This window comes from Glycine soja, chromosome 7 (assembly GCF_004193775.1).
Source record: "Glycine soja cultivar W05 chromosome 7, ASM419377v2, whole genome shotgun sequence".
In the NCBI taxonomy this organism is placed as follows: domain Eukaryota; kingdom Viridiplantae; phylum Streptophyta; class Magnoliopsida; order Fabales; family Fabaceae; genus Glycine; species Glycine soja.
The window spans coordinates 21637460-21647000 of record NC_041008.1 but is presented as its reverse complement, the minus strand read 5'-3'; positions in this window follow the sequence as shown (position 1 = coordinate 21647000).

The following is a 9541-nucleotide window of genomic DNA, read 5'->3' as shown; positions in this document are numbered from 1 at the left end:
AATTTGAATAAACTGCTGGTAATCAATTACCATCCATGTGTAATCGATTACACATTATAAATTTTGAATTCAATTTCTAGTGACTGTTATAAACATTTTCAGCTGCTGGTAATTGATTACCAGAGAGTAAATCTCAATTTAAAATGATTTAGATAGAATTCTTTGGCCAAACCTTTTGCTTTTTCAATTTGGAAACTTCTTCCTAAGATTCTAGAAATCAACTTGATCATATATCTTGATTTTCTTGGATTCTTGGATTCTTGTCTTGAATAAAACTTGGAAGCACTTGATCCTTTGGCATCATCAAAGCATCTTGCTTCTACATAGGAGTCATTTGACTTAATCCATCAAAAAATCCTTCAACTATTTCTCGTCCTTGGAAAAATTCTTTTTGCAAGAATCAACTGCTTCTTTCATTCTTCCTCACTACGAGGCTATGAAAACAAGACAACGATGGTTACCTCATAGCCCTACACTGGGGCAATGAAAGGCACCATGCATAAACCTCAAGCGAACCTAAGGGCAGATTAGAAGTTCTCACCCAATAGGTTCCCTCCTACAAGGTCATGACGAAAGACAACGATTGGTACCTCAAAGCCTTACACTGGGGCAATGAGGGGCATCGTGCATGAGCCTCAAGTGAACCTAGGGGCAGATTAGAAGTTCTCACCCAATAGGTTCCCTCCTACAAGGTCATGATGAAAGACAACGAATTGTACCTCAAAGCCTTACATTGGGGCAATGAGGGGCACCGTGCATAAGCCTCAAGTGAACATAGGGGCCGATCAAAAGTTCTCACCCATCGATGTTTTCAACAAAAAAAAAGGGGGGACAAACCCTAGGATTTCAATGGATTGATTAAACATCAAACGACTCCATTGCCGTCACTCCAAAATGGTCAAATGACTAAATCAAACAGAACACACACTCTGAGGGAGTTCTTGGAGAGATTTGCAAAAGATAGGATAAGGTTGCATGGACTATCACCTCTTTCAAAAGGACAGTCAATTTGTGTTTTCCAAAAAAAATCAAATCAAAATCAAAATCACAAAATAGGGAAAGAATGTCATGAACATTGTACAACTTTCCATTACATTGCATTGTTTCATATGAAGTCCGCATTTACCAAATTTCACGACAAAGGTTGCATGCATCTGCATCCCTAAAAATCATGTTAACTGCATAGATTTCCTACATCTAATGTCCAAATCTTGTGGATTTGGGATGACCGGCCCTCTCGATGAGTCGATTTCTTGCTTTCTCATAAGGGTGGACCCTTGGGTACTTGTACCTATCGCCTTTAGAGGACTACACATCCTCGCCTTCAGAGGGCTGCACGTCCTCACCTTGAGAGGACTACACGTCCTCGCCTTTAGAGGACTACACGTCCTCGCCAACAGAGGGCTGCACGCCCTCACCTTGAGAGGACTACACGTCCTCGCCAACAGAGGGCTGCACGCCCTCACCTTGAGAGGACTACACGTCCTCGCCAACAGAGGGCTGCACGCCTTCACCCTGAAGAGGACTACACGTCCTCGCCAACAGAGGGCTGCACGCCCTCACCTCCAAAGGACTACACATCCTCGCCTTGAGAGGGCTCCACGCCCTCACCTTTAGAGGGCTACGTGTCCTCATTTTCAGTGTGCTCCACATCCACACCTTAAGAGAGTTTAAGGTCCTCTGTCCTTAAATGCTTAATCGAGACTTGCACTCCCGGTTAAGGGACCAGTAGTTTCCTTTTAACGGTTCCTGGGCCACCCCCTGATATTGGAGGAGGGCCAACTGTGCGAGCACAACCAGAGAGGGAGGCTATCACACGGCTACTATGCATACCGGGGCAAGATTTCACCCGTGCCGCTGCAAAGAGACGAGTGCGGATCATGCGCACAAACATGACCACTCTTACACAGATATAGATGACATTGCTACTTAGCAACATTCTGCCCAGTGACCGCAATGCCAATCTCCCCCTGCAAAAGTATCAGTTGGTCTGTGTCGTCCCGACATGGGTAAGTATGCATATGGTTCAACTGATTTCTGATACCATCTATTGTTTGTAGGGATCGCACCCACAAAGACACCCAGTGGACCTGAAGAAGTCCAACAGGGCCCTGGGGTTTCCAGCTCTGGTTACGGGCCTCTGTCGGCCCTACAGGGTGCCCGTTCCCCCCAACAAGTTCATGTCGTCGTGGCATAGGTAAGTATGCACCTCCCCCAACTGATTTCTGATGTCATCTATTATTTACGGAGATTGTGCCCGCAAGACACCTAGTGGACCCGAAGAAGGCCAACAGGGTCTTGGAGTTGCCAGCTCTAAATACGAGTCTCTGTCAGTTCTAGGGAGTGCCTGTCGCCCCCAGCAAGGTCATCAGGTCCCCCCTACCAATCGAGCTTTCATCAAGAAGTTCTGCGTCTCCAGGCAGGCACAGGGCGAAACACCACAGCAGCCTGGCGATGGCCGGCAGCGGGCAACAGACGCACCGCCATCACCTCTAGAGTTCACCTCTGCTCATCCACAAAAAGGTTTGAGTATTGCCTACACCACATGGCCGACCAATAGGCGACCAAGTCCAAAGCCAAAGGTAAGCAAAGTACTAGGTCAGTGACCGACAAGTCATAAGGCGTCCAGCTCAAGACGTTAAAGAAGCGCTACTAGGAGGCAACCTAGTACCTTTTAAATTTCTGCCTGCTATTTGATCACTTTTTATAGTAGGACGCACCTAGTTGCTCATGATCCTGGGAATTTAAATAAAACAAGCGCAAGCTCGGAAGGTAGTCATACCTTACAAAACATATATATGTATGTTTAGGTAGTGAAAATACCTTAGATATGCATGTATGTAAACAAAAAAAACACTTCACAAAATATATATATGTATGTTTAGGTAGAAAAATACCTTAGATATGCATGTATGTAAACAAAAAAACACTTCACAAAATATATATATGTATGTTTAGGTAGAAAGATACCTTAGATATGCATGTATGTAAACAAAAAATACTTCACAAAATATATATGTATGTTTAGGTAGAAAGATACCTTGGATATGCATGTATATAGCAAAAATACCTTACAAAACATATATATGTATGTTTAGGTAGCAAGATACCTTGGATATGCATGTATATAGCAAAATACCTCATGAAAAAAAAAAGAGAAGAAAAAAAACAAACAAGAAAAAGAAATAAACAAATAAAAAAAAAAGAAAAAAAGAGAGAAAAAAGAAAAATAAGTTGTCTAGCTGAAAAACCAACATGCTTTTGAAAAGAGATGACTTCCAACTTTTCTTTGAAGAAAAATTCGCTGATCATAGCTAGTTTTTGGGAAAAAAAATGTGTGTGTACACCTGAAGGGTGAATGCTGTGAAATTTTCCCGGACGCCCGAAATGGACTTGGATGAATGCAGAAATGGATAAAAGAACATATTTTGGAAACATTGGGTTGACTAAAATAGAGGAAATGAATCCTGAGCCCTAACATCACATGACCATAAAAATTTGACACTTGAGTGTCCGCATAGGTGCATGCATGACCAGTTTTGCATAAAGTTTCCAAATCATCATTTTTGCATTTGTGTCATGGAAATAATGTGGGGCACCCCTTTTATCCTTGAGCCAAACCAAACCCCGACATGTATCATGTCTAGCCATTCTACAAACCTTGAGCCAAAATCATGACTCACTATAATCCTTACCCTCGGAAGAAAAAAAGGAAAGAAGGAAAATTTCCAATCAAAGAGAAAGCAAAAAGAAAAGAAAGGAAATTCCCAATCAAAGAGTGGGAGAAAGCAAAAAGAAAAGAAAGGAAATTCCCAATCAAAGAGTGGGAGAAAGCAAAAAGAAAAGAAAGAAAATTCCCAACCAAAGAATGGGAGAAAGTAAAAAAAGGAAGGAAAGAAAGTTCTTGATCAAAGAAACTAGAAGAAATGTGCAGAAAGGTCTTTTGACCAGACAATATCTGAACAATACAGAATTGTTACCAAATGAACAAAAGAAAGAAAAGGAAACCATGACCTAAAGTGGTCTTCTCCCTTTGATTACCAACCAAAATCTTGTGCGTCGGTGACTTGTTCGCCTCGCGCAAAACCAAAACAGAAAAGGAAAAGGGGCAAAAACACACAAAAGCCGAAAAACCCACCAAAAGAACCCATTCCCAAGGGAAGTCCTATTGATCCATGATCACACATGTAATTTTTGATTTGATAGGAAATAATTTGCAAAGTCAAGTCATGATATATCTATGGTTCGGAATTAGGATGAAACACTTACCTGTGCGAGATTGATACACTTTGAGTGATTTTCTTCTATTTTGTCGAACCCAGTGTTTCCTCTAAATGTTCATTTAGAAACGAAATGCTAACATCCAAAATCTCAGTTAAGGTTATGGGGGATTTCATCAGCAGACTCTCTTTCCCCGGTAAACGCATTGTTTTTCACTCAAAAAAGCGTATGTTGCTCTAATCAGTTGGAATATTTATCTCTTTACTAAAGCATGTTTGCATTTTAGCGAAGAAAACACCGAGACTTTTTCAAGTCTCACAAGTTATCCAGAACTACGTAGGTCTGAGTTCCTCATTGGAGGATACGTAGGAGCAAAAGCCTCACTTTTGTCGACCACACTGCTTTCTGTTACCATGACCCAAGAGCTGGTAGCCTGCGGAGACACCTTACGGTTATCCGCACCTCGAGTGTGATTGATAAGCGGAGGCCAATATGGTCATCTGCACCCTTTCCGAAGATGTAGGCATCTTCTGGTGGAGACTTTTTCAAGTCTCACAAGTTATCTAGAACTACGTAGGTCTGAGTTCCTCATTGGAGGATACGTAGGAGCAAGAGCCTTGCTTTTGTCGGCCGCCCCATAATCTTTGTCATACTGACCCTGAGGTCATGTGACATGCACCCTTGTGTCATCCAGAGGCGGCGGGCCCGATGACACGCAGAGACAAAATTTGGTCATTCTGCACCCTTCTGTCATCCAGAGGCGGCGGGCCCGATGACACGCGGAGATACCTTACGGTTATCCGCACCCTTTTGTCATCTAGAGGCGGCGGGCCCGATGACACGCAGAGACAAAATTTGGTCATTCTGCACCCTTGTGTCATCCAGAGGCGGCGGGCCCGATGACACGCGGAGATACCTTATGGTTATCTGCACCCTTGTGTCATACAGAGGCGGCGGGCCCGATGACACGCAGAGACAAAATTTGGTCATTCTGCACCCTTGTGTCATCCAGAGGCGGCGGGCCCGATGACACGCGGAGATACCTTACGGTTATCTGCACCCTTTTGTCATCCAGAGGCAGCGGGCCCGATGACACGCAGAGACAAAATTTGGTCATTCTGCACCCCTGTGTCATCCAGAGGCGGCGGGCCCGATGACACGCGGAGATACCTTACGGTTATCCGCACCCTTGTGTCATCCAGAGGCGGCGGGCCCGATGACACGCAGAGACAAAATTTGGTCATTTTGCACCCTTGTGTCATCCAGAGGCGGCGGGCCCGATGACACGCGGAGATACCTTACGGTTATCCGCACCCTTTTGTCATCCAGAGGCGGCGGGCCCGATGACACGCAGAGACAAAATTTGGTCATTCTGCACCCTTGTGTCATCCAGAGGCGGCGGGCCCGATGACACGCGGAGATACCTTACGGTTATCCGCACCCTTTTGTCATCCAGAGGCGGCGGGCCCGATGACACGCAGAGACAAAATTTGGTCATTCTGCACCCTTGTGTCATCCAGAGGCGGCGGGCCCGATGACACGTGGAGATACATTACGGTTATCCGCACCCTTTTGTCATCCAGAGGCGGCGGGCCCGATGACACGCAGAGACAAAATTTGGTCATTCTGCACCCTTGTGTCATCCAGAGGCGGCAGGCCCGATGACACGCGGAGATACCTTACGGTTATCCGCACCCTTGTGTCATCCAGAGGCGGCGGGCCCGATGACATGCAGAGACTGACATAGTCTTCTGCACCTTTTGTTTCTCCGGGAACAACGAGTCATTTACATGCGGAAATTTTACGGTCACCCGCGACTCTCGTCAACCGAGAGGAACGAAATTAGTGTCATACCCTAATTTCGTCCGGGGATCTTTGCTTGATGACATGCGACCTTTCTTTGGTCCTTGTGAGGTGCTTGGCACCTATCATTAGGCAATTTGTGAAATTCCGGGAACAACAAGTCATTTACATGCGGAAATTTTATGGTCACCCGCGACTCTCGTCAACCGAGAGGAACGAAATTAGTGTCATACCCTAATTTCGTCCGGGGACCTTTGCTTGATGACATGCGACCTTTCTTTGGTCCTTGTGAGGTGCTTGGCACCCATCATTAGGCAATTTGTGAAATTCCAGGACATGCCAGAAAACCAAAAAATATTGATGCACAATCCGTAAGTTTCCGTGACACACCGGAAATCAAATGGAAGCATCGTTGCATAATTAAGTGAGATTCCGTAACATTCCGTAAGTCAAAAAGGGGATGATTATGTAATCCGCAAGGTTCCGTAACATTACGGAAAGAAAACAAGTATCGTTACCAGATTCGTAAGTTTCCGTAACTTTACGAAAAAGAATCACCAAAAAAGGTAAGGGGGTGAACTTATCAAGATAGGGGTGTAAATAGAAATTCAAATCTAGGCCCTTCCAGAACATTTTGGAAGTTGGGTTGCTTAAGGAGGAAGCAACTGGGCGGCAAGCTCCTCCACGTTTTTGAAAAATGGTTTTTGGGGCTTCCGCGGCTTCCGTAATACTTCCGTAAAATTTCCGAAAACCTTGGGTAAGCATATTCCACTTAACATTGGTGAAAGGGAAGAGAAAAAAGATGAAAATCAAATTCGAAAACAGTTCCGTAAGGCTTCCGAAACTTTTCCGTAAAATACGAAAAGGGGGGTGAACTTAGTAATTCGAGTGCGCTTAGAAATCTTCTTCATTAAGTCTTTGGGCGGCAAGCACCTCCCTTTTTTTCTATAAATAGGGGAGGGGGGAGCTGTTTCAAAATGTTCAAGACCCCTTTGGCTATGCATTTCGGCTATTTTGGGCAAAAAACACGTTTTCGTGAAGAAAAATCAAGTCGAAGTACTTCCGTAACGCTTCCGTAAGCGATTCTGTGGAAATTCTTCATCGTTCTTCGTTGTTCTTCACCGTTCTTCATCCGTTCTTCGTTCGTTCTTCGTTCTTCAACGGGTAAGTTTTCGAATCCGAGACTTTCAATTCATTTCTTGTTTTGTGTACTTTCACTTTAATTTCGTTTACTTTCAGTTTTCTTTTCTTCCGTTTTTAACGTGCTTTAACCATTTATTTAAGCCGTTTTCTCGTCTAATAAATGATAAAATGAATTTCAACCGATCATTTGTGTTGTAATCTCGTTTAATCACTGTTAAAACGAAATCTAACCGATCGTTCACGCTATAACCTCGGTTAAACCAAAAAAAGTAAAATAATAATAAAATAATCAAAATATCTTGAAAAATAATAATAAAATAATCAAAACATCTTTGAATAAAATAATAAAAAAAATCAATCGGACGTTTTTCTTTGGAAGTTTCCTTGAATGAATTGATTAATAACCAAAGTGAAACTAAGACTAAAATCAACTCACAAATCAAGTTTTTTTCCGAAAAATCACTAAAAACCGTTTTAAGGTCCAACGCCTTAAACGGTCCTCTTTGCTTTTATCGGTTAACATGGACCGTTCAAAAGCATAAAATCAACATGTGACTTTACCGCTTTTGCAAGAACTATGTAGGTCTGATTTCCTCATCGCAATTGAGGATACGTAGGAGCAAAAGCCCCGCTTTTGTCGACCACCCCAAGAGATCGTTAATGGTCCAAATGCCTTAACGTTTCTCTCCTTTCAAAAACAAGAGATCGTTAATGGTCCAATGCCTTAACGTTTCTCTCCTTTCAAAATCAAAAGATCCTTTAATGGTCCAACACCTTAAATGACCTTTTGTTCAAATAAAAAACATATTTTGCAAAAAAGACAAAAAACAAACTTAAACCAAACACTTTGTTCCGAAAGAACTACGTAGGTCTGATTTCCTCATCGCAAATTGAGGAATACGTAGGAGCAAAGGGAAACACCCTTGTCGACCACTAAAAGAGAAAAAATATAAAAAGGGTATAAAGGATATAAGGACATAAAAGGGAACGTAAAAATCAAAGTCATGTTTGCACATTCGATTAAAGGCTGCCGTCCCTTGTGACGGACGTGTGGGGTGCTAATACCTTCCCCGCGCGTAAATACAACTCCCGAACCTTTCACTTAAAAGTTCGTAGATCGCGTCTTTTCCGGTTTTTCCGACGTTTTCCTCAAATAAACGTTGGTGGCGACTCCGCGCGTATTCCTTTCGTGGAACACGCATCCCGCGAGTCTCGCGTCGCCCTCCCGCCGAAGGGTAGGTTGCGACACCTTTATTCAATTCATTTTTTCCTTATATGTAACGTCATGCAACTCCGTGGGTGCAATGTGACATTATTTATTTATGTGCATAGGAGTATCAAATACGATATTATGAAGGCTAGTTTTGGTTTTAAGTTTTTTTTTCTCTTTTATTCTTTTTTTTAATATTTGTTCCATTTTGTGTTTTGATATATGCATGACGTGTTGTTTAACTACCCAGGATCTCAATGTTTAGGTGTTTTGCTTTGGTTTCTAGCTTATTTATTTATGAAATAATAAAGAAAAGATCTAAATTATACAATGTTTTATGTGGATTTTTGTGTGTGTAGTACTCTACTTAAGGTTAGGATCTAGGATGCAATCATTATGTTTCGTTAGTTCATTGCAACATGAAAAGAGATTCTGATTTTTGGGCCTTTTGATTAATTCATATTGTTTATAATATTTGTGATATCAAATAAAAAAAATAATTATTTTAACTCGTGCAATGGTTTGTGACATTAATTGAGTAACAATTCTACCTTTAATGTTACTTAAATCATGAAAGTTTATAAGATAGCTATTAGCAATCTAAATTTTTGCGCATAGAGTTATTTTCTTTTGTCAATTTATTTTTTAAAAATAATTTTCATTTTAATGTGCAACAACCAATGACATTTTGAGAGTTCAATGACTAGCCATTTGCTAGCTTAAATCTTTGTGCAACCATTTTCTTAAAAAAAATCTTTTGAATAAGAAATACAAAAAAAATAATTAAATGTTAAAAAAATATTTCTTTTATTGGAGTAAAATAAATATTTATAAAGTTGTATGATTTTGCGCAATTATTTATAGGTACCATTTTAATGGGCGTTGTAGGGTACTAATATCTTCTCTACACCTAATCGACTCTCAAACTTATCTTTAATTTCAAAGACTACTTATGAAAGGTTTTTCAACATTATTTCCCTAGATAAAATATTGGTGGGGACTCCATAGTCAAATATGTTTGGGTCGTCCCCACCGTGACATTGGTTGTGATACAAGCATTGAACTAATAACCTTTTATTCAAAGATAAAGCAATAAATCACTAAGACATTTGTTTTGTTTAATTAATTTTATAAACACTATTTTGTATGTATCATTAGTCAAAA